The 27,167-nt window shown below is 44.6% G+C and overlaps 1 long non-coding RNA gene across 1 annotated transcript; it reads right to left on the bottom strand.

Annotated features, from left to right (window-relative positions):
• Nucleotides 1-1,276: 1,276 nt before the first annotated feature.
• LOC125720602 (uncharacterized) lies at nt 1,277-27,167 on the bottom strand. The gene is made up of 3 exons (XR_007385519.1): nt 27,019-27,167; nt 2,005-2,112; nt 1,277-1,664 (listed from the first exon to the last, which is right to left on the bottom strand). It is a non-coding gene; the product is annotated as an uncharacterized LOC125720602 (long non-coding RNA).

The raw sequence follows: 27,167 nt of genomic DNA, 5'->3' as shown, positions 1-27,167 counted from the left end.
CAACGAACTGTCCAGTTTCATAGCTTATCACGTCAAAACACTAATCCAGAGCAGGGCACCAAATCCATCTCCAATTTAAATGGTTTTCATCCGATTTTCCAACCTCCCCAAATTTGTGTCTTTAATTAGCGGATGGTAATTTATCAGAGTGCCTGTTTCAATCTGATCACAAAGCAAGTAATTGTCTTGCTGTGAGTGATTCATCTTTGAACATCACTGGGATGTTTTTCTGCCGTAGGAGAGGCGCTCACAGACAGACCATTTATTAATCATCCCAGCTATCCAATGTAGAGGATTTATAATGGTGCATTTCCTAAACAGTACAGAGTATCTTACATACATGATCATATTTTACAGGCGTCTACAGGCATAAAATCCAAAACTAAGGACTAAGGATGTTTCCCAGCTGGTCCTCTGTTCCCCAGCATTAGAATCGTCATTACTTTTCATCTTCTGTTTAGAACATCCATCCATCCATCCATTCATCCATCCATCTGTTCGTCCATCTGTCCATCCGTCTTCTGTGCTTTCTTATCCTATTCAGGGGTGTCTGAGGGAAATCTGCTAACACCACAAATATGTTATTTTTACAATGGCTGCCATTTTTTAATCATCCAGGCTCTCTTTAATGACTCTAATATGCTTGCAAATTGCACATAAATTGCTCCCATTTAAATAAACTGTAGGAGCAACTACATTTATATTAATTAATAAATGGACGCGGAATAGTCATGAGTTCATGAAATACATTTTTGTCCCGAAATGTTCAGTTTGTCATAGCAGCTTCAGCCACACTTCTTGGAGCACGAGTTTAGATAAATTAATAATAGAATATAAATAGCTTTAGGTTTTCGGATGCAGTGGAACAGCAGGATCGTCATGATCCAACGGACCAAGCTGAATGGGGTCATGCTTTTGGTCTGGAATAGTGAAGGTCAGTGCAGACTTCAATCATTTAATATGGACACGCACCTGCACCCGCCTCTGTAAATACAGGCACTAAGACCAAGGAATACATTTTCCATTCACTGAGAGTCCCAGGAAGTGGATCTTTATGTCATTTTCAGGTATATTAGTCCCATAAAGCGAGCAAACACTCCTCAAGCAGCCGGCTTGGATCAGCAGCAGAAGCAGATAATCAGAGCACAGTCCCTCCCATCTCCCCCAAATCCACAAAAAGGGGTCAGACGTTCAGTTTATTTTTCTGATATGAGAAAACGTGACTCCATATTAGGAGATACTTTTAGGGAGAAGACGGCTGCAAGTGCCTGGAGAATCAGGCTGTTGACTGCTAAAAGGTTCTCAGTATGTTACTGAAAGAGGTCAGTAGCAGTGACGCTCTTCAGCCGTATGTTACCATACAATCTCAGACATCTAAAGTGATAACAAGTGGCGAAGCATAGGGAAGGTATTGTAATCAGCAGCCAGTGAGCGCGTTTAGCAAGCCGGGAGTATAGCAGTGATTCACTGCCTGAATCCTGTAAATTTAGATATGCGGCACTGAGGAACGTGCGAATGCAAGAACACTGCAGTGATCAGTGGTCCATCCATCCTGGAGAAACATAGGCATGCAGCACTAAGGTAAGGCTGGCCCTCTTTTCCAGGGCCTGAGGGGAGCACAGCATGGACTGCCGCAGGAACGAAGAAGGATCCTATGGTGTGACCTGAGATTTAAAACCAAAAGCAATTCAGCTCTGTTTATTTGCTGTAGCGTAATTCCCGTCCTATTACTTTTGGGAGGACTGTGTGCATGCAGTGACATGCATCTTCACGTCACTGCAAATTGGGCAGGATATCCCAGCGATGATGAGAAATTATACGACCTTGGGGACATAAGAACGCAGCCAGCAATTAAACACCCACGCCAGGGTAATTGGTTACCATCTATTATTGTGTGTCGGTTCTTCAGGCTGGCATCTTCGTCATGACGAGAGTGCCAGCAATTATTAAGCAAAAAAAAACAACAGTCTGACTGAAATGCAAAATCATGGAGACCTTCCTCACTTCAGGGACTGGAGCGGATCTCAGACGTAGGCAGGGGTGATGAAATCCGGAGTCTGGTCTGGCCTTGCAGAGCATTTCATTTCTCCAGATCCCCTTGAGATCATTTCCCTGTGACACGGAGAGTAATGGAAGACTGTGAAATATTAATAAATGCCCTACTGCAAAGATTTTCCCTTAACCCCACTAGCAGAATATCTTTTGAAGGCTTTATCTGTCTGTTCTGACAGGAGGACTAACTGGATTCATTCTCGATTCACACAAAGGCTCCGTTGTTTGCGAAATCTTAGTGTGCGAGTGTGACGTACAGAAAGTAGGAACCAACACCGGGCAAAAAGGCGTGTAAGAGTCTCAGTAAACATAAAGCATGTCAATGTGCAAGACATTATCAAAGCATCTCTAAGCAAAGCAGTAATCGAAATGTCATGGTTGAAAATGAACTGAAATTGAATATAAATGAAATAAATGCAGTCTGACATAAAAAAATAAATGGTGACACTGAATGTGCTACCATGATCCAGGGGTGTCTATAAGAAATTTTGAACACATTCATAACACATTATCATGCATTCATAAAGCATTATAAACATGGTTATAAATATTTATGAAAAGGCATAGCACATTATAGCCATGTTTATTACAGTATGCATTATGGGTGCTTTATGAAGCTGTCATCTGTAATGCACTATAGATACGAGGTACTTTTATAATGCAGTACAAGGCATCCTTAATGCTTATACTGACCATTATAATGCATTATGAAGGTATCTATAGTGCATTATAGATGAAAGCTTCATTGGAGCTTATGAAGTATTATAATCAACATTATAATGTCTTATGACAGTCAATAGGAGATGCTGTAATGCTTGATTAATTGTCATGCTGACCATTATAATGCATTATGAAGGTATCTATAGTGCATTATAGATGAGAGCTTCATTGGAGCTTATGAAGTATTATAATCAACACTATAATGTCTTATAACAGTCAATAGGAGATGCTGTAATGCTTGATTAATTGTCATGCTGACCGTTATAATGCATTATGAAGGTATCTATAGTGCATTATAGCTTTAAGTGTTATGAAAAAAATTTCAGGTGGATATAGATGAAGCAGTCAATCCCCTGAGCATCACTCTTTGGGCTGTGTGGGTAACCAGGAAACCAGTCCCCCTAAGGGAAAAAAAATGGATATTTATCACGTTATGGGGACATTGTGTCCCCATAAGGATAGGTATACTCTCTCTCTCTCTCTCTCACACACACACACACACACACACACACACACACACACACACACACACACACACACACACACACACACACACACACACAACATCCACACATGTCACATAGAGAGCAGGGCTCGGGTTCGAGTCCCCAGCTCTGAATATGCAAAGTTAGACAACTACACAAAACTTAACAATATGCGCAATTTTCTTTTTAACCATAGAAATAGCACCAGTCATTAATTAAATGTCATCAGATGGTCATTATTTTACCATCATTTTAACATTAAAATGTGTGTCATTGCCTTTCTTCGTAATCATTTATAACCGAAAATAAAAAGAGTTATGTGTAATTGTCAAGATACGTAGTAATCTGACAATTTTATTTCCAACTTCCCCTTAATGACATTCAGTAGGAGTACAGTTAATTGTTATAATAACACAAGTATTCACTTTGTCCCTTTATAAAGTTTTAGCTCCACAGGATTCTTATTGAATCATCTTTTTAAAAATGACTCAATGAGAGTTTTACAGTATTTTCCCTTATATTGGCAAATTAGATTTTTAAATACTTTCTTCAAGTTTTCCTAGAGAAATGCACCGTTCCACAATTCGTTCTACACTCCATATGCGGCAGCACGACGGCAATGGAACAAGGCCTGCTTTTCCGGAACCTTCTTTCGCTCTCTTCCATCCGGCTCAGCTGGGCTACGGAGTCGGGCAGCCAGACGTGTGATGAGTTGTGTCGAAGCCCCAAGCCAGACAATGACCCCCTTCTCGAGAAGTTATTGTTTGCACAGTTGAGTAAATCACGTTTTGCCAGGCTATTAGGCTTGGAATGTGCCGGTAATGTATAACGCCAGAAGAGCCAATAGCGAGTCTCCTTTCCTTCAGGTCCAATAATCCGGCAGCCAGGAGACCCATCAATCCCGTGAGTCTCCCACACGCCTCAGTCTGGCCTCCCGTTCGGTCCAATCAGAACCTAATCACATATTCTGAAAATCCGATTGCCTAAGATTCAAAGTGAAGCCTTCATTTGTTTTGAAGACTGAGATTGATATATATACTGCAGAGAATTAAACTGAAAAGGAAATGATATTCAGATACGCAGTAAAACCCTGCCATTATCCAGGAGTATAAGGGGGAACTAGGTGCATAACACCGAAAAGGTATCGCTGTTAGTGCGCAAGCATGATGCTTTTCTTTCCCATCATCATAACTCAACACAATAGGGTGTGGGGTTGCGTGAAAGGCGCCAACCAATGATTAGTTATGAATTGATGAGTGACAGGCGCAGGGCCAATCAGCTGTCACCTGGGCCCATGCCCCTGTGGCCCCGCCCCAGTAAGTGTCACTGGCTTCAAAAGGCATCAAGTGCAAAATTTCAAAGACGCGACAATGACGATAGTGTGTGCCCCCCCCCCATCCATCCAGCAATTACCTCATTAAGAAGCCGCCTAGTAAAGAACAAGTAAAGAATATAAACCTAAACCTTAACTTCTCAGCTGGTGGCCGCAGACGCTTCCCAGGAGCAGAGCCCAGCTTCAGCACGTCCAAGACACGTTACAGCAGGTCAGAGGTGTTCAGCCGGCATCAGCGGAGCAGTGACTAAGCGTTAGGGAGGATGGAGACGCTAATCCGGAACATGCCACCGATCTTCAGAAAAAATCCCAGATTCTATGCTTTTACAACCAACCATTTTGAAAAACACCCTTTTAACATAACTAATGTTGAAAAACATGCCATGGAGTGTTGAGCCCATGTGGGTGTAAAGGTGGAAAGTCACAGTGCTCTCCACTGCCCCTCCGAACCCTTTATTTGATTCCAGTAGTGGTGGGATGATGTTCTGGGAGCATCAGGAAAACTGAACACCTTGAACGTTTCCATACCGTAACCGGAACGTTCAGTAAACGTTCGTAAAAGTAAGAACCATTAGCGGGGATTCACTTCACTGTCACGTGAACCTTCAGAAACTGCCATAAATCATCATCTGATTTCAGATTTCACAGTTTCATTGTCTTGCTCTTTCTTCATGAGAAATGTCTGCTCATATCTGGTGACTCTCTCAGCCTGCATTTCTACTTTTAGACACGGAGTGTAAACATAGTTAATCTTTTATAACCAAGATCATCCGACGCAGGGCCAATAAAATCTGCATGAAAACAGGTCAATTTATAGCAGAAGTGAATTATAAACTCTACTTTAAGGAAAGCTAGAAATGTCAATATCTAGTCCATGTGTTTATGGTTTATGTTAGAAATACAACATTTCCTGTGTTGTATGACCCTGAATGAATGCAATGGACGTTGATGGACACTGGGGGGGGGGGGGGGGCAAGGCAAGGCCCTTCGAATCTGGCCCTCCATTCCAAATCCAGGCCTTGTTTTCAGTTCTCTGGGGAAGTTAGTTTAATAATGACTGATTCTGATTGGCTGGAGGCTTCACACCTGACTCACAGGTAAAGGAAGGTTGGAAAATCAGCAGGTCTCAGACCTTCGAAGGACTGGGAGTTGAATAGCTCTGGGGCAGGTTATGGACCTAATCCATGTCAGTGAGGACACTGAGTTAGGAGAGGATTAGTAAACTATCATATCAATCAAAAGGTCCTGGATTTCACTTTGATTGGTCAGCCTCCTATAATCATGTATGTGTCATTACTGTTACTAGAATTGGAAATTTATGGTGTAGAAAGCAACAGTCTAGACCAAGATTTTTTGTCAACTAGTTGAGGACCTGAACTTTCCAACTCTGAATGTTGATGTGAAACAGCAATCTTTCAGTCAAGGATACAAACCAGTCAGGAATAATATAGATTTACTGTAAGATTTCCTGCATGAGAGTCTGTAAGCGTGAGTGTCACGTCAGATGCAAGACAGTTGGCAGCCCTGTGACAGTTCTTTGCTTGTTACATATTATTTGATGCCCTTGTACCTGACTGTGGACAAAATTTACATAAACATTATGCATCATCCATCCATCTTCCAACCAAGTATCTTAAAACTGCTTATGTTATTCCAGTTTGTGGACTGACGTTCCCTCAGTAAATAGATACACCAGCTAATGTAAGAGTCTACAGGGGCTGGAGATAGTGACGGTAAATGCTAGCGGTCAACTGCCGTGCCTTTGTCACGAAGTATAATACGCAGAACCACGGTATCATGTGGTATAACACGCCGAACCACGGTGTCATGTGGTATAACACGCCGAACCACGGTGTCATGTGGTATAACACGCCGAACCACGGTGTCATGTGGTATAACACGCCGAACCACGGTGTCATGTGGTATAACACGCCGAACCACGGTATCATGTGGTATAACACGCCGAACCACGGTATCATGTGGTATAACACGCCGAACCACGGTGTCATGTGGTATAACACGCCGAACCACGGTGTCATGTGGTATAACATGCCGAACCACGGTGTCATGTGGTATAATACGTTGATCCACGGTATCATGTGGTATAACACGCCGAACCACGGTATCATGTGGTATAACACGCCGAACCACGGTGTCATGTGGTATAACACGTTGATCCACGGTGTCATGTGGTATAACACGTTGATCCACGGTATCATGTGGTATAATACGTTGATCCACGGTATCATGTGGTATAATACGTTGATCCACGGTATCATGTGGTATAATACGTTGATCCACGGTATCATGTGGTATAACACGCCGAACCACGGTGTCATGTGGTATAACACGTTGATCCACGGTATCATGTGGTATAACACGTTGATCCACAGTATCATGTGGTATAACACGTTGATCCACAGTATCATGTGGTATAATACGTTGATCCACAGTATCATGTGGTATAATACGTTGATCCACAGTATCATGTGGTATAATACGTTGATCCACAGTATCATGTGGTATAATACGTTGATCCACAGTATCATGTGGTATAATACGTTGAACCACAGTATCATGTGGTATAATACGTTGAACCACAGTGCCAGGAGAAGGTCACTATATTTACTGCCTTGGGGAACACAAAGACCTGCTAAATCATAAAATACATATAAAGCCTTAAATTATTAAGCCCAGAGCAGGAACCAAGAGCAATGGCTTTAATAAAGCATTAGAGCTCAGGTAATAAAATGTATTTTCCATAAAATGACAAGCTGGGACTCAGGTGGCTCTTTCTGCTTGTAAAAACGCTGACAAAGCAGGATCCTAGATTCAACCAGGTTTCTGCTTCAGCACTTATCCGATATGAAGTGGCAGCCCTCTGACAGATGGGTCACTGTTTGATAACAGGCAAGATAATTCTGCTATCATGACAGTCGGAGAAAGCACACTTTGGAAAAACACACATTAAGTGTGCGGCCATAAATATCAGTCAGTCAAACAAGAGATGAAAGCATAGGAGGTCGAAGGCTTGACCAGGTGTCCATCCGTTCATTCACCCATCTGTCCATCTTTCAGCTGCTCATCAGGAGGAATGTTGCAGGAGGAAACAGCCGTAAGCTTCACAGGGAATGTGGCAGGGGTACAGCCGTACCCCATACCTATGGGCCATTTAGTAACTCCAGTCAGCCTCGGCATGTTTTTAGATTGTTGGGAACCAAAGAGGCTGGAGGAAACCCCACGTGACCCAGGGAGATATGCAGAGCCGTGCCAGAGATGTGAACGCTGGTCCCAGGGATACGGGGCAACACTGCTAAGCACCGCGCCTCCATGCCAAGTGTGGAGACCAAAAATACATAAATAGCAAGCGGAACTGAGATTGATTAATTCCCTGTTAATATAAAATGTAGTTTAATATTGAATAGTAAATGAAACAGGCAAAATGCTTGACTGCTAAAATATTTACTTGGAGGTGAGCGGAGACTGAGTTATGCTCTGCACCTCCCCATGTGCAACGCACAGCCCTTGTGGCAAAAGGCTTCTGGCCCCGAGGCTGATATACTGCATGAGAATATGAATTTAGCTCAGTGCTAAAGATCCAAGGTAGCTTCTCTGGGTCTGTTACAGCAAAGCATTAGCCGCTCCCTGTAAACATGGAAGAGAACTCGCGCCCTCAGTGAACCGGCTGTCAAAAACAGATCAATATTCAACGCTCATTAGTCCGCTTGTGTGTGGAACTGAGGAGAAGGCATAGTGCATTAATGACACCCCCAGACGGTCTTTGTTTTTGCTCCCTCTCGAACAGTCCACATTTTTGCTCCCTCCCAGCTCCATAGCCCAGAGAGTCCACGTTTTTGCTCCCTCCCAGAGTCCTCACTTCTGCTCCTCTAAGCTCCCTACCCTAGATGGTCTACACTTTTGCTCCCTCCCAGACAGTCCTCACTTCTGCTCCTCTAAGCTCCCTACCCTAGATGGTCTACATTTTTGCTCCATCCTCGACAGTCCTCACTTCTGCTCCTCTAAGCTCCCTACCCTAGATGGTCTACATTTTTGCTCCATCCCCGACAGTCCTCACTTCTGCTCCTCTAAGCTCCCTACCCTAGATGGTCTACATTTTTGCTCCATCCCTGACAGTCCTCACTTCTGCTACTCTAAGCTCCCTACCCTAGATGGTCTACATTTTTGCTCCATCCCTGACAGTCCTCACTTCTGCTACTCTAAGCTCCCTACCCTAGATGGTCTACATTTTTGCTCCATCCCTGACAGTCCTCACTTCTGCTACTCTAAGCTCCCTACCCTAGATGGTCTACATTTTTGCTCCATCCCTGACAGTCCTCACTTCTGCTACTCTAAGCTCCCTACCCTAGATGGTCTACATTTTTGCTCCATCCCTGACAGTCCTCACTTCTGCTACTCTAAGCTCCCTACCCTAGATGGTCTACATTTTTGCTCCATCCTCGACAGTCCTCACTTCTGCTCCTCTAAGCTCCCTACCCTAGATGGTCTACATTTTTGCTTCCTCCCAGACAGTCCTCACTTTTGCTCTCTCCAAGGTCCATATTTTTGTAGAGCTGGGAGGGAGCAAAAATGTGGGCTGGGAATTGGGAAACACTGTCATGCACAAAAAACCCTCACTGGTAAACCTGTACTCAAAACAGCTCAGCAGAGTGACAAGACCACAGAATGACGACCAGTGAAATATATTATTCATATAGGAGGATTTTATGTGCAATTTCAAGAAATCAGAATATTAAATTAAAGACAGATTCACATAGGAACAATTCATTAACCTCAGGGCTGAAAATGAAGCTCAGTTGAGTCCAAAAAACTGAACAAATGCAAGTAGGGCTACATTGTTTTTACTGAACTAGCTCAGTTAGCTAGTAGCAAAAATCCTTAAGTTCCATGCATGATTAATGTGGTGTATTTATGCTAACTCATAAGATTAATAATACTCTGAAGAAACCCGACAATGAACTCTCACGTGCTTATGAAGTCGCCTGCAGTTGACTCCAGTCACTCCTTGGCTGAGGTTGTGTCATCACACGAAGTCTATTAGACACATGTACTCCACTGCCACAACCCGGTAGTTATGAATGAGGCTTGGATCTCTATATGAATAAACTGAATCTCAATACTCAAAATACTCAAAAGAGGAATCATGCTGCACAGTCCATAAAAAAAGTCAGATATTAAGCAAACATGCTTTTTTCATCTCATTTATTACGACAATCTAACCTTTATTTGCTAGTGCTATTCTGTGGTATAACTGTGAATATAAACCTATGAACAACAAGTTTAATAACAATGAATAATGGATCCATTGCCCAGATACCTGGTAACCGTGATAAACAGTGTGAATGCTGAGGCGTGCCCTGTTAGATCACACTGTGAATGAGCATTTTTACGATTTGAGACGCCTTGTGCTGTTGAAGATACTATTGTGTGTATCAAACAGCTGGGCGATTTTCCAGGAGAGGACATATTATTCAATTTAACAGAAGTTTGTGTTTCAGAAATAGAGTCACATGATCTCACCCAAAGGGGACCAGGCAGAGTTCATGAAATATTTATATTTCAGAAGGAAAACTGACTCCTAAATCACTGGAATGTTACAGTGAACAAAGGCACAGCTAGGAGAACCTCTCGAGGGACACTGCAAGGAAGAATAATGACCTCAAGATTCATAGTGCTGGGAAATCTACTGCCACAGCCATACGAGCGTTTACTGAGGCACCTGACACGGATCGAGGCCTTCGCTGTGACATCAGCGGGACAGCCTGTCTCCTGGCTGTGAGCTGAAATGCTCAGTGACCGCTGCACTGTGCACTGTCGGCCGTGGAGAATGATACTGTAGCTACTGCAGAGTGCACTCTGGGGGGGGGGGGGGTGTTTAATTCTCCTGCTGTGTCAAGCCTTCGAGTGCTTCTCCCACACCCCAGAAGGAAGACGGATGTTTGCTGTGGAATCTTCCATTGACACTGAGCGGAACCTAAGAATCCCTTTGCTCTGCGGCATTAATGAGGAAACTGATTGTAGGACCAGTGAGCAGAGACGGACATTTCAGGGCCAGAAAGCAAAAATCCAGACCAAGATGTTTCAACAAACCAGGTGAATATAAAGTCTGTGTTCAAATTTAGGGGCTGTACCCTCCTAAGACTGCAGTGTGGAAAGGCCGCAGTGTGGGAAGGCCGCAGTGCGGGAAGGCTGTCCCATTTCGAATGGCTCCATCAAATATGGTCTAGAAATGCATCCTCCATCCATTGGATCCTTTGCAGGCCAAAATATCCCAAGCTTCATAGCGTGAACCTGTGCAAGATGCAGCCTACAAAGGCTACAAAGATCGCGTCCTTCGAATGATGCAGCCCCCTGAATTCAGACACAGCCAAAGAGTCACAGTCACACAGGACTCAACTGCTGAGTTCAAACAAAATCTTGTTCTGGATTTTTACTTTCTGAACCTGAAATGTCCACCTCTGCCAGCACGAGCAGTCATCTCCATTTTATAGAATGGCCATTTTAGGGCTTTCTCCAATAGTAACTGAGTTTAACATCCAATCAGCCATAAGTCAACCATTTTAAAGGAGAACAGTTGAGTGTTGCAGAAAAGGCTGACTGTGTGATGCCGAGAGTACAGGAGGAAACTCAGACGAGCTGGAATTATGGGATGCTTCTGTCCACCTGCTGATAGATGCTGAGAGCATAGAGAAACAGCTCTTAGCCTACTACTGCACCCCCCCCCCCCCCCCCCGACATGTGTTTGCATCTCCACTCAGCTGTCAATGCAGCAGTTTTATTGGAAAGTTTCAGGCTATTCGGATCAGAGGCCTTTTGGGTGGGGGGCATCAGGCAGTGCCCCTTGACAACAGGCATGCCTCCCCCCCGTGGCCCCCCTAAAAACGTATGCTACTTGGGTCTGAAATAAATGTATTATTTGTATTACTATTATTAATAATTACATTTATATACTGTATGGGAGCTAGGATTTTGTGCGCAGGGAGGCACAATCGTAAGCACATTTTCTTGACGTACGTGTCAGGTGGTCGAGTCCTTTCAGGTGGTGAAAAATGAAAAAAATCACCACGCTTGTGGAAGCGAGACCTCGAGTCTATTCAGGAAATGAGGGTGAGTTACGGTACATATTTTAAAACTACTGCATGCTGTAAAATGTAACTGCAAAACATTACAAAAACAACTTATTGTTTTGAAAATTATCTTTTATCTATCTAGTGTGCTTAATATTTGGCGAACAATAAGGTCAAATGCATCTGGTCCCACTAACGGAACATCTGGCCTGAGGCCGGCCCCCCAGTTTAAACTGTTTTGTTTAGAATTGTACTTTGGTATTTCTGGGGACAGCTCATTGATAAATATCTAAATAAAATCTCATATGATAATCCACCCATCCATCCACCCATCCATCCATCCCCTAACTAGGTACCTTGGTCAGGGTTATGGGGTGACAGATAACCCTGTAAAATAAATCTGTTTTACTCGATATTTCAACATGCTGAATCATTTTACCAGCTCTTATGCTACTAAGTTTCAGAATCCATATTGAAATCATCAGCGGCAACTTTTATCTAAACCACCTGATCGGAAAAAACACTTGAGATTCCAGTTTATTCATTGAAGATAAAAAAGCTAATAAAAGGGCTCATATTTCTCCTTGCAGTTGATTCTCACGCTTGTGGTGAGATAATGTCTCAAACCGGCTTGTTTGGGATGCCCTGGAGGAAAAGAGATGTGCACACCGCACTATCCAGACCAGGGGATGTGCACACCACACTATCCAGACCAGGGGATGTGCACACCGCATCATCCAGACCTGGGGATGTGCACACCGCATCATCCAGACCTGGGGATGTGCACACCGCATCATCGAGACCAGGAGATGTGCACACCGCATTATCGAGACCAGGAGATGTGCACACCGCATTATCGAGACCAGGAGATGTGCATACCGCATTATCCAGACCAGGGGATGTGCACACAGCATTATCCAGACCAGGGGATGTGCACACAGCATTATCCAGACCAGGGGATGTGCACACCACATTATCGAGACCAGGAGATGTGCACACCACATTATCGAGACCAGGAGATGTGCACACAGCATTATTCTGGCTAAGAAGCCCTTTGTAAGGAATACAGTGCAAAAATTATGGGTTTTAGTGCTTGGTGGTTTGGCACTGGGGCATTTCAACCTTCCTGCACTGGCTTTAGATGTTACTGGGAAAGAACATGAAAAGGACTCTTTCAAGCAGCTGACTGAACTGCAACATTTCAAAAGGGGCGACATTACAGGACCTACCAGCAACTGCCCCCTTTATAAATGAAACGTCACGTGTTACATTAACTGGCTCCTCACCTGGACACTGCGGAATATTTTGGACATCTAGGGTTACTAATCTATATTTAACGGCTTAATGGATAGGAGAGAACGTTACGAGTAAGAGATTTATTAGTTGTTAATCATTTTTATGCATATTTAGAAAAGAAACCGCAGAAACAGATTACAGACTGGAGTTGTGGGGGCTGCGGCTGTCTGACATAGACCCTCCGCCGTAAGGCAGAGCACAAAGGTCCACTCAGTTCAAAGAGACGCCAGCTTGTCCTGCTGTAATGTAGACGTCTCCTGTGGGGATGCTCCTAGTCTGCCAGGCGTGAGGAGGGGGGTGAACATAGAGAGGAAGGAGGGGGACCTGAACAGGCGACAGCTGGCTTGTCATGGAAAAATAAACACTCCATAAAAATTATGAAAGTTCAGGTCATGTTTCACCCAAATGACGTGCAAATATTGAGATAAATATTCAGAAAGTTCAATTTAGAGGAATTTCTACCATCAGGAAATTACTGAAGGCATCTCCAATCAATGTCCGATCAATGTCAGAACTAAAATCATGTGACAGATGCGAAGGCTACTTAGAAACACACTCTAATGCCTCACAGTTGTGCATCCTCCATATCTGTAAATTAAACATGAATTGCCTGTTTTATTCATCAGACTGAATGACCCGTTTCGTTTTTCTTTGGTCATTCCCTCCACTCTGGAGGTGGGCTGACCCCCCCCCCCCCCCCGCACCTGCATACACATTCCATAGCACAGAGGCAGAAATCGAACCCAGAGCCCTGGGGATGGCAGATTGCAGCACTAACCACCACGCCCCATCGACTGATTACTACGCTGAAAAAATACATGTTGCTTTCAAAGCACAAGTACAGTTACAGTAAGAATGAATGAAGTGAAGCTCATTTACTGCCTTTTTGTCCGTAACTCAGATCTATAGCTAATTTCCTGAGTGACGCCGGGGGGGGGCGAGGAGACACAGCTGCGTGGGAGGTGATTACTGGGCCGCAGTTATCAGTCACCTGTGTCTGGAGGCTCCTGACCTGTCAACAGCATGAATATGGAGGCACGAGACTCGCAGTGAGCTATACAGAGAACACAGCAAGCCGTCGTTATACAGCTGTAATCCATCTCAGTGTCATACAGTATGAGGAGTGAAAAATATGCAAGGAAACAACCTATTTTTATAGACATAAATAACAAAAATAGTTTGCATATGTGTATTACCAGCCAACGGAAATAACTGACGTCTTTTTAACGTTAAGTGTCAAGTTTGAATGGAATTGTTGGCCAATCGCGCATGTATCACGCAAACACTGGTGATTTCTGCTGTAAATCGCCATTTGACTGTCGGATTCGGCCGCACTAGCAGTTTTCGCCCTCTATATTGCCCCCTACAGGTGGCAGCTGTAAATATCTGGGGCTAATTGGCAGCACCTGACAGCCGTAGGGGTTTAAAAGGGACTGGGGGGGTTAGAAGGTGAAGGAATAAAAAAGCAAGCATGAAATAAATACACCATCTGTTTATTATTGACATGAGCCTCATGCCTTATTAATTGCAGGTTCCATGATGTATTGATAGCTGATATTACATGTGCTCTATTGACAGACTGACAGGAATTACGGCCCCATCAGCCATGACAGACACAGCATGTGACGTTTATGGCAGATGTGACAGACATTTGTGACAAAATGTGGGAAATATGCAAATCTGCCCCAGCGACAGAAGGATCTCATACGACGGCAGAATAAAGCATGAGAGAGAGACGCGGTCGAAACGCAGCCGCTCCCGTTCAGGCAGATTACAGGAGCGTTTCACAGGTCTAATGAAGTGCATCTTCGACAAGGCAGGCTAGGGAGGCGAGAAGCACGATTTACTGAGGATGAGGCCCCTCCCGAGCTGATCCTTTAATGACGACTCGAGTGGGGAGCTGAGAGGCGTGACAGCAAGAATGGAGGGATGAAGGGCTGGCCGAAGAGGATGGAGAGCCGTCACCTGCCAATATGGATGCCATATTCAAAACGGGTCAGTTCTGCTAATCCTGACGTAGACCGAGCAAAGGCTGTGAGGGCCCAGGAAATCAGAGTGGAAATGAGACCCAGAGTGTCACACTTTTTAAAAGAAGGAAAACTATGACTGTAAGTGAACAACCAGACCTTCATCTTACCAGCTTCATGCATAATTGCATAGTCCAGATAACCAGGGTGAACTTTCGTTTTAATACTAATAACTCATAATAACTAGTATTCATACATACGTATAGTACTAATACAGGGAAGCTCTTAATCCTTGTAACTGCTGTTATCATTTTGTATTCTGTCTTGCCATTGGGCCCTTAACCTGTTAAGTTGAAGAGGAAATGTCCAAAACTCAGTACATTCATTTGCTCTTCCCTTGTTCCCCGGGGGCCATGATCGGCTCTGCTCTCTGATCCTCATATTTATGCTGTTTTGGACAGAAGCTTCTGCTAAATAAATGTAAATGTTTTGAGGACAGCAAAAAAATAAGAAGAAAAAGTATTTAAAAAAAAGAAAAGTTAAAAACAAGCCCACAAAAGCTTCTGTTCATACAATATCGCTCTTCGTTGTACGGAACAACAAATATCTGACTGGTTTGCCTCAGAAGAACCTCAGAGGACTCGGGTCCATCCTCAGTGCCCCTGCAATCAGGCTCTGGTTTCGAAGGGTCCCTAAGCTTTGCTGCCGCACTCTGGGACTGTCACATATCACATTTAACTGCAACACATGCTGTTATTCTGTCTCTTAAATGGCACAGACAGTACTGAGTTGCTCTGAATAAGATCTGACAGTCTGTGCTTTTCACACCATGGATGTCCAGAAGGCAGGTACCAGAGCAGCTGCCAGGCTCCGTGGCTCCTCGCGCGCCGAGCCGCCCGCCGGCTGGCTGAGCGGTTTCGGCCCAGCTTCCTGTTTTCTCTCCTTCCCACCACAGTTCACTGTCTCCCGCGTGCCTCCGTGAGAAAGGCCCTCCCGCAGAAAGGATGCCGAACTCGCCGGCGGTCTCTAATGTGTCCCATTGCTCTTAAAAACCAAGGTGTAGTTATTCACCTTATGAACAAGCCTGGTTTGTGTATTATAGGTGTTTTAGCTCTGTGGTAGATATACAAAACACAGTGAAGATATAATTTGATGGGTCTCCGGGAAGGAGAAAACGTTTGGGAACATTTTTATGGAGATTTCTGGGAGGGCTGGGATGTCTGATATTAGCAGTTTTAGATATAGAGGTTTAATTAAATAGTGGTTTCGAGATAAAAAACCTTAAATGGTTTTACTTCATGAGCCATTCCACGGTGCTGCTGCTTTCTGAGAAAGTCATGGGTAATCAAGTGTGCTACCTATCAGCATCACCCTGACAATGCTGACGAATGCAGGGGCGGGGCACACAGGACCCAGCTGAAAGCTGATTGGCTCCTGGAGTGACTCCTCTCCTTCGCTCACCGATTCAAAACATATCATTGGCTAAGGTTGGTCCCTCTGTATGAATTATGACCAATGCTACCCTCCTTAAATAAAAACCCTAGAATCGCCCTAAGGTTAGCATCCTTGGCAAAAGCAATAAGCAAAATCAGGCTAGCTGCTAGCTTAGGCTAGCCTGAGATTGGGTTCAGTAGCATTTAGCTAAAATACAGGTAAGAGTTTACCGAGGCCTACTGTCGAGCTGGGGATCGGTTGTACCCAGGCGCATCCTGCAGAGTCATGCAGCTCATGGACAGGAGGGAAATAATGCGCCGCAAACAGGTGACTCACCAAAAATAGACGAATACTGGCAGCCAGGGATGTGAATTAATCAAAACTTGCGTCATGGTGTAGCTGTGTTTCAGAAAAGCAAGGTCAGCCGGGATGGAGCAGAGTTATGTCAGCGGGGATGAAAGCTTGGGGCTACGAGTTCATCGTCCATGTAGAAAAGGGTCTGTGTTTACCCTAACCACCCCCCAGCCCCTCCCGGCCCCTCCCACATTCTTACGGACACGTCGCCTGTTTCTATCTTTATGAGGATTCTCAGCCTCTGAGTGTAATACATTAATAACGCCTTATGTCACCCCAGTCGAATAATACATTAATTATGCCTTACGACACCCCAGCTGAATAATACATTAATTATGCCTTACGAACAAGCCTGATTTGTGTATTATAGGTGTTTTAGCTCTGCGTTTTAGCCCCAGCTGAATAATACATTAATAATGCCTTACGACACCCCAGCCGAAGACTCAAACTGATTCAGGCTCATCAGGAACAAAAAAAAAAAAACAGTTGTTTTGTCGGGCTGCACACAAAGTGCCGGTTCCAGCTGGTCCTTTCCACACAAAGGAATCGCATCACAGGAAGCTTTTCATAATTTCTCTCTCAAGATAAACATCAAGCTCTGGTGCCTGAACTGGGCAAGCAAACTAACCGTGCGCACAAACAGGCAATTACCCACAATGCTTCAGACGGGCCAAAAATGTCCCGGAAAGCATTGTTAGGGAGGCTTCTGTCTTCTGGAAGACTGAGGAAACAGCCTCCGTTCCCATCAGCAGAGCCACTCGGGTGCTGTAAGCTAATTTTAGAGCTGCTGCACACATCGTTTTGAATTTAAATGACACCTCACACCAATGTTATTTCAAGCCCCCCGTCTTAAAGAGTCCATATGAAAAATGAAAGTTTACATTAATAAGCATTTTCTTTATTCATATTTTAAATCAAAGCAACGGCATAACTTTGCAGTTAGCCTCTAAATGCTAGCAGGGTGTCACTGATAAATCCTGGTTGTAGTACGCACTGCAAAGCTCAGACACACGTTTGAGACTAATCTGTGCTGTACTCCGCTGTCCGGCACTGTGAGGCCATCCCACAAAACGCAACTCGAGACGGAATCCCGAAAGAGGACACCTGGTACTGCGGCCGCGTGAGTGTAATGCCGTGTTGCAGGTCTGCCAGATGCTCTGGCACTGTAATCTGATGTTCAGCGTCTCGGGCCTCTCCCAGGCCCAGCGGCTTTACAGCTTCCTGCCGGGGAGGGTCAGCAGGCAGGGGAGGGGCTGCTGGCCCGCGCCGCCCGTCTGAGACAGAGAAGTTCAGATTCAGAAACGACGAGATCTTCGTTTGGATTTTGTGTTTCCGAACCTGCTCTTCCCGCCTCTGGTCTGAAGGCATTTAGGTGGTATTTAGATTGAAAACATGACTTAATAATATTTTATTAAGTTCACATTAAAGACAGATGTATTATTGTAATGATAGTTATTATGCTAAATGTGCTGTTTTATTGATTTCTAAGCCTCATAAAATGGGGTTGCTGGATTCGTTTGTCCAGGATTTTTGAATCAGTGATGAGGAACCACCTTGCTTAGGGTCTTCATCAGCTTCACAGGAGACGTCCTGTCAGCTTCCACCAGCCTGGAGGTGCCGTCCTGCCCTTGGCTACATCTAACCGTGTTGTATTGAAGACCAGGCTGCTCATCAGCGCACCACGCCAGCATCCATCCACCCTCCATCCATGATTCCGAAACTGCTTGTCCTATTCTGGGTTTTTGGGGATCTGGAGCCTGTCAGTACTGGGTAGGACGCCAACCCTTCGCAGGGCTCACTCACACGCCAGTCACTCACTCGCCATCCACTCACTCACTCGCCATCCACTCACACAGGCACACCAATGTGCTGTTTGGTTACTCCAATTAGCCTCAGCATGTTTTTGGACTGTGGGGGGAAGCCGGAGTACCTGCAGGAAACCCCACGACGATATGGGGAGAACATGCAAACTCCACACACACAGCCCTGGGGGAGACTCGAACCCTGGGGGCAGACAAAAAAAAAAAACAACCAAAAAATAAGCCAGCGTAGAGCTGCGCACAAAGGCTGTGCGGCTGGTGTGAAATTCACGAAAACGGCGGAACAGCCAGCCATAAATGACCCCTTTTATAACATCTCACTTTGCTTCTGCTGAACTCCAGCGAAATGCAAACTGCTCTCACACTTTTCAAACACATGTTGATTAGCTAATGTTTCGTTTCCCTTTCAATCCTCCAGCCTGGAAAAGTCTTTACCTGGGGGGGGGGGGGGGGAAGCTGTTTATGGCTCTGAAAATGGGTTCCACAGAAAGCCATCCTTCTTCTGCCAGTAGTAAATAGCTTTTTTTAAAAAAAAAAAAAAAAAGCTTTGATCCTCTTCGAGATCATACGCTCCTTCTGAAGAGGCATGCACAAAGACGGCACAAAGGATTCACAGACGGGCCTGGCGACCGGATAGCAGCTAGACGATCAGCGGCTGAAGAGGGTCGCGCCTCTCAAGGGACTTGAATGGCAGCAACTGCAAATGGACTAAAAAATACATAGAAGCAGCTTTGGATAAAAGCAGAGCGTGTCTGACTGCGAGTGCCGGTTTGCTCTGCTGCCTTTGGAGACCGTTGGTTGTAAAAGTCAGAGATGCTGGATAGAAGGACCCTATATTGAACACGCACCTGGTATATAACGAGAGGGAGGTATATTCACCCCGTGACACAGAAAATGGACGATGTGCTACAGGTGCCAAGGGAAGAGCGGTTATTGTGAACAGGTGCCACTTAGCTGCTTATAACCGGAGAGGAAACGCTCCGGCAGAAATGAATCACTCACACATATATACACATACATACCACCTTCTCTTAATAATATTTCTTAATGTTTAATTCTGTTCTTGTTTAAGTATTATTTATGTTTTATTATTTTTTTATATTTATCTTGATTCAGTTTTGTTTTAATTATTATCTGTTATTTGAACTCTTTGAAAAGAACTTTGAGCTTCATTCAGATGTATGAAAGGTGCTATATAAATAAAGGTATTAATTATTATTATTATCATACTCATAAATGTTTATGAATAAAACAAGTGCTTATACTTTAAAATTATTCCATAATCTCATTCAAACATTGTTCTACGTAGCATCAAATATGTTGAAATTGTATGGAAATGCAAAGGATTTACTGACGTGACATTTTTACATGCGGAATTTGAAACCCATCGCATGATCAGGGACTGAGATGGGTACGAACAAATGAATACTGACGCTCAAAGGAGTTACTGGCGGCTAAAGGCTGCTGTGGAATATATTTACTTGACTGTCTGTGTCCTATTTGGCAAGAATCACAAGAAAATGAGGCTCATTGCAGCAAAAAAAAAACAATAATAAGTACATTGAATATGACTCATAATGCAGAGAACAGCCACCACAATTATGTAGAGCAGGAAGAATAAGGGCAGATAAGCCATCGCCTGACTCTGGCAGCTTACAGCTACCGCTCAGGGTGCAGACTGTGCATTTGCAAAGCAAGAAATGTTTGCCAAATCGACAGAAAATAGAGGAATGGTGGTTCATTGCAGGATGCTGAACAGAAATGCAAAGACAGAGGTACGGTATTGGGGTTCTGCATCCCTGGACGCATTTCCAGAGAGGAGCATGGAGGCGGAGAGTCAGAATAGTGCAAACGTCTTTAACTCCACCCGGGGAACCATGCAGTTAATGCAGTTAATGCACTGGGACTTTTTAAACGGCAAATAAAACTGGGACAGCCCTAGAAACTTCAGTCTGTTTTGCCTGCTGAAATCGGGCAAATGTCTCAGAAGTATTACGGCCAAAAGAGAGAGACGCAGAAGGAGATTCTGTCCTCAGGCCATGAGACTTTTTAGCCAAGACATGCTACTACAGACGTAACACTATTTCATAATACAGCCTGAACTCGTAATACGGAACCATCTGCTGACACTCACTGGCCTCAGACTAAAGTGCAGTGTACAGTATTGTGTACTGAACCAATTTAAGAACTTAATATACATGGATTAAGGTACATAATATATATGTACACTGTACAGGAAGGAATACTATTACACATATGCACACTGTATACCTTCTACACCTTCTATATTTTATATGTTTATGCACAGCCTTTGGAGTGACAAGGTGTACATTTCACCACATGTACTTCTATAACTATGTATGTGACAAATTAAGGAATCTTAGTCTCGAATCTTGAATCATAGACCACGAGTCTCATTGCCATGAGAAATCACAGAAATGGCTAGCATAGAGTCTCACCTCGACAAGACCAGTTGTACAAATATAATAGACCCGTCAGATTCACGAACCAAGTAGTTGAAGGTATAAGCATCCTCCTAGCTTGCAAGACCAGCCACTCAGCCACTCAGACAGCAGCTGAAAATGAACTTGCAAACCCTAGATCAGACAACATGCTGACTAAGTTGAAGGTGTTAATGAGAAGGTATCGATCCACGCTGAAGTTTGAAAGGGTTTCGCACTCCATTTGGTATAACAGTCATGTGTGACATGCTATTGTGATGGCTCATTAAGGTCTGCCTCTTTAATAAACAATCACATTATTTCCCTATTTCACTTTGTCTCCAGCTGTGTGCCCATTTTTGCCCATTTATCTTCATGCTCCTTCCTACTGCGATTCAAGGACCCTTGAGTCTGAAAAGGATCTGCACGACATGGTACAGAGGGCACCCGACAGGGTGGCATTTAAACAAGATTAAATTTGTGTTCTGGTTAATTTTTCATTACCTACCCTTTTAGAGAGCCTATACATCGGTCCATACTCAGTCCTCACCTCTAACACATTAACTGTGATTCAAACCTGGTCTTAGTCAGGTGGGCTAGGAATCAGACCTCATTTCCACCTAATCAGCCAAGTCTCAAATCTCTCACCCTCCCATTTCATCAGGACTCAAACCTTGCCTCCCCCTGTTCAACCAAGGCTCAATATTTACGAAACATCCACCAACCGTCCAGTTGCTTATTCTGGTCAAGGTCATGGGGAATTTATTTTGGGCATATTAAAGAAATCCAGGATCACTGGAATCATCATAAAGAATGACCAATAGCGACGAACAGCAATGCCCAATAGCGACAGACAGCAATGCCCAATAGCGACGAACAGCAATGACCAATAGCGACAGACAGCAATGACCAATAGCGACAGACAGCAATGACCAATAGCGACAGACAGCAATGACCAATAGCGACAGACAGCAATGACCAATAGCGACAGACAGCAATGACCAATAGCGACAGACAGCAAAGCCCAATAGCGACAGACAGCAAAGCCCAATAGCGACAGACAGCAAAGACCAATAGCGACAGACAGCAATGACCAATAGCGACAGACAGCAATGACCAATAGCGACAGACAGCAATGACCAATAGCGACAGACAGCAATGACCAATAGCGACAGACAGCAATGACCAATAGCGACAGACAGCAATGACCAATAGCGACGAACAGCAAAGCCCAATAACAACAAACAGCATTGACCAATAACGACAAACAGCAATGACCAATAACGACAAAGAGCAGTGAACATGCCATTAGGGAAGCTGATGTACCAGATAGAAGACAGAACATTCTAGAGGAATGTCATCTATATAGTTTCCCGGGGTCGATATCTACAGTTACAGGAAACCATGTGGGAGATTCCCACACCAGTAAAGCAGACAATGGCGGAGCATGGCCAGCAGATCGATCAGTGGTTCCACCTTTAATCACGCACATTTTTTTCAGAACGTACAACGCGAGTAGTCAAAAAAAAAAAAAGTCGTTTATTTTAGGAAATTATCAAACCCCTCCACAAAACAGAGGCTTCTGCGGCCGGGTGGAATTCTGACCACGGATTGGGGGTTGGGAACCCATAATCTAAGCAATAATTAGGGGGTCACACCCTTATGATATACAGTACACTGTACTGTAGGTTCTGCAATGACGGACATAAAACCAAAGGAAGGTCCTGAATCTTCGGACTCCAGGCTTGAATTGGGTCTCCTGACATATGAAACAGATACTCATGCTATAGGCTGTACCCTTGTAGTACATTCTTATTGACTTAATCAAACGTCGAGTGACACTCAGCTCCAAACACATTCCCGTAAAGTTCTTCGGAAATACACAAAACTCAAAGTTGACCTTGTTCCAACCAAGAGAACACATCTGTAAGCATTTTTTTTTTGTCTCAAACCTGACGTCAGAAATGTGTGTCATATCAAACCTGCCGACCCAAAGCAAATATAAGAACCCAGGACGGAGAGGAACCGATCCACGCCAGCGTGAGATTACGTGCACCGTTTGAGAATATGCTGAATGCAGCACATTTCAGGACCCTGTAACAGCAGCAAAAGGTTGGTGTATATTCAGTGCGATGCAAGAAAATGGATGGATTTTTACATTTCTGGAACAGTATGACAAGCACATATATTATATTGTGAACCAACAGTATACTTGACTGTTTAGGACCATACAAGTTGGTCCTCAGCTGCTAGCAGATGCTTCGCCTTCACAAAGAAAGACTTAAAATCCCAGCAAGCCACTATGGAATCACGTTTACTGAGGATTAACCAGAGGACGCGTGAGACGTTCATGCAAAGAATCTGAAATTGACAGCAGTCAGAGCAGAAAGCAAACGGTGTGCAGCCACTGAACGCAGAACTGGAGAACTGGAGAACATGGACTCGATGAGCCCAGAAGCTCAGGCTGCAGTCAGCTGACTAAGTGCTGGAGGTCCCTAGTACGGCGTGCTAGCTGAACACCCAGCTGTCATCTCATTGCCACAATTAGGTGTCTTACACAATACCCTCATCGGCCTGAATCACTCGGCTCTGACACAGCTGTATAATGACACCACTGAGAAGCTCTGAAGAGGCGACACATATACACTCTTTGATATAGACGATCCTCATCTCCATGTCATGTATTATTTAAAGGTGCTGGTTCATGAATATGTTCATTAATAACTTGAGAGGTTCTCTTTGGTCTGGTGGGTTGGGAACAAGAAGCCGAGAGCTGCTACTTTGGCCTTCCTTAATCCCCCCGAGCAGGTAGTGAAATTACATAGCTCTAGTTAAACACACTGCTGTCAAATGGGCAAAAAAATGCACCAGCTAATCAACTAGAGGTAAATGAACTCATCAGAGCGATGGGAGGAACCTGAGCTACATGTCATATTCAGGGGGGCAGAGTGTAGACGGTCGCTTGTACGTATGTCAGAGTCCATGGGACGCCGTCATTCTTACAGCACCCCCTGGAGGCTCCAAAGGAGAATGATCAGTTTCCTGACTGGAGTTCTTGCCTGGTGAGAGGATTCTGGTTGGATCCTTGGTTGAATGAGACCCAAGTTACTCCTAAGCATCGGGGATCCCTGCCCTTCCAATCAGCATAAGAAGAGATTATTATGGTCCTTGTTCCAGGAAAGGGGTGTCACAGCGGTGCAGTTGTTAGCACTGGTGCCTCATACCTCTGGAACCAGGATTCCATATGTAGAGTCTGCATGTTCTCCCTGGGATATCGGGGGGTTTCCTGCAGCTACTCTGGTTTCTCCCCAGAGTGCCCAAATATGCTGAGACTAATTAGAGTTACCCATATACCCCTAGGTGTGAGTGTGCTCTGCAGTTGGTTGGCACCCCACCCTAGGTTGTTCCCTGTCTAGTGTCCTTAGGCTCCTGACCCCCTGCAACCCAGAAGATAAATGTCTTAGGAGCTATTACCTTTACTGCTAGCTGGACTGTCCAAACCCTACTGCATAATCTGCACAAAATAAAATGTAAACACTGTGTGGTGTAACATGCAGTCAGTGGGCCGTCCTTGATGCATTACGCAGAATTTGTAGGGTCGGCAGATTCCGCTTGAAATGTGGCTGCTTTTATCCAACTGTGGAAGCCGGAGGCTGAAATGACCCCAGCTTCGGCCCGGAGCCGAGGTCCTCCGAGAGCCGGAACGCCAGACCCAGACGTGAGGTGAATGCTGATGTGACAAAACAGCTACCTCAGCTCCCAGCCGTATGCTCCACTTCTCCACGATTAGGGGCTTAGCAGGCTCCAGAGCGCAGAAACAGAAAACTCACCAAATTGTGCTCCAGTGTAAAGTGCAAAGCCAGTTTGCAGCGTGCCTCCCACCCTGAATTCTGTAGCATTAAACCTCAGTCTCAATCTGCATAGAAAAATCCATCCGTGGATTTCCCTAAGCTCGGGAGGGATAGTGTAGCTCTGCATGTTACCCTGGGACTCGGAGAGCGAGGGTCAGCAGCGACGCGCTCCCCCATGAGGGTAGGCGGGATCACACAGAGCATCAGCAGGCAGGCCAGCAGCGTCTAACCCCGGGTCCGAAAGACGAAACACACCTGTCACGCGCACGCCGGGATTGGTACGCGGATCGATGTGGAACAGGGGGCTAAGGTTCACGCCACCACCACTGGGGACTTAGGGGCTGTCAGAAATGTACAGCACTGGCAGAACGCCACACGGAACACAATGGATGGGTCTCACTCACAAATATGAAGGTATGAAAATTGATTCATTTGTTCCACATAGATAGGAAACATACAGGAGAGGATGTGAACAGATAGGAGAGGACAGTATGGATGGATTGATGGACACAGACAGACAAGATACAGACATACATGCATACATACATACCTTTCAGAATAGCAACTGTAATACGGAATGAGTTAATCATAGATTGAACTGAATGTTATCTTTCTGGTCATCTTCTGTACAGACAAACCAGACCGGCATTATGCATCTTCATAAACACACTAGGGAAAGGAGAATGAGATTTCATCTTTAACCTCATTTGAGAGATATGGGGCTTGGGTCTGTCAGGAGACACAGAAACGAAGGCAGCAAAGGCTCATGCAAAGGAGGGCAGCTGGCAGAGTTAGTGTCTGCAATAGTAAAGGGCTGTACATCAAAGCAACGTGTGGGACACATCATGAAGCTAGATAACAATCCAGCGTAACATTACTGCCCGTGTCATCAAAGTTAACCTGTCAAGACGGATAGTTAAATCAGCAATGATGCTTCACAGACGCCTGAGCGTTAGAAAACCTGCCTGGCTCCACAGCAGGGGCGTCACGTGTGGGAGGTGCGAGTAGCCAGCCCTCCTGAGATGACTCTTCTCTTTGATGTCACTCCACTCCACGCTCCTTCCAGGTCGAGCATGGGCTGGCTGTCCCGGGGAACCCGCAGGCTGATGTTTTCAGATTAATATTCTGCCCATACATCACTGCAGCAAAGAAGGACTCTATAAAATTCACCAAGGTTGCTGTAGCAGCATTTGAGGGGGGAGGCAGCCTAATTAGGAATACTTTCTCTGGTGGAATTCTCTAGATGGAAGCATCTAAGGCGTGTTTCTGCAGTTGCCACCCATGCCTAAACAGCTACTATTTTGGTAGAGCTGGTCCGTTCCTGGAGAACGTCCAAGAGGCCTGCCAAGACTTCACAGTATGTCAGTAGCGGGTTATTGCAGGCCAGTGAGTGATACTGTTTGCAAATCGATGAAAGAAAATGAACATGAAAACAGCAATGAGATCGCCACATGTGGGCTGCAGAGTTTACACAGGGAATTATGGGTACGCAAACAAAGTCCTTGCTTAGCCTTGCACATCAAAGAGAATGCATTTTTAAATTATTCATGCAGGCTCGGGCACCCTGAAAATCCTAAGCAGCAGGGATAGATTGTCAGTGTTTTAGCCAGAAAAAATAATAAAATTGTGGCTAAAAATCAGCAGGATAGCATGCTAGTAGCCCAAAAGACAAAAGAATGATTGTTTGTCCGGCCCTTCATAAAAATTCACGGCCATGTTGTTAGTAGTTTCTTTGGCCTGGGGCAGTTAGCTTTTTGTGGGTGATGCCCATCTGTTAAATGCCCATCAGCAGGAGCATTTCTGACCCCAAACAATAAAATAATAAACAGATAGACTGAGATTCCAGGTCCTTGGTACATATGTGACACACTGACATCTTCTGATAGACTCTGAAACCGTAATGAAACAGCAGCACAAACAGCCAAGATGTGCTGCAATAAATAAACCGTAAACAGCAACCAAACGGCAGATACCATCAAACAATGCAGAAGATTTATAAAATACCCTAAAACCACAGCAGCAGGTACACATGAAATTTCCACAAGACAAAGCCGGCCTTTAAACCAGAGGCCAAACGCAACCCTCAGCACAGCAAACCTAAATACCATACTGACAGAAAGTATGGCTGAAGAAACATTCGAACACAAACAAACAGGCCAACAAACAAATTTTTACCTGACCTGATTTTTGGTGTTAATGACGTCCCAGCATCCAGTAAATCCATGATTTGAGGTAGATGTGAAAAGCAAGGGTCAGATAAAACTGCAAGCAACTAAATTATTATGGTTAACAGTTTAGGCCAAATGGAAACAGCAAACACCCAACTAAC

Source organism: Brienomyrus brachyistius, chromosome 25 (assembly GCF_023856365.1).
Source record: "Brienomyrus brachyistius isolate T26 chromosome 25, BBRACH_0.4, whole genome shotgun sequence".
Taxonomy (NCBI): Eukaryota; Metazoa; Chordata; class Actinopteri; order Osteoglossiformes; family Mormyridae; genus Brienomyrus; species Brienomyrus brachyistius.
This window is presented reverse-complemented; position numbering and strand designations above follow the sequence as displayed.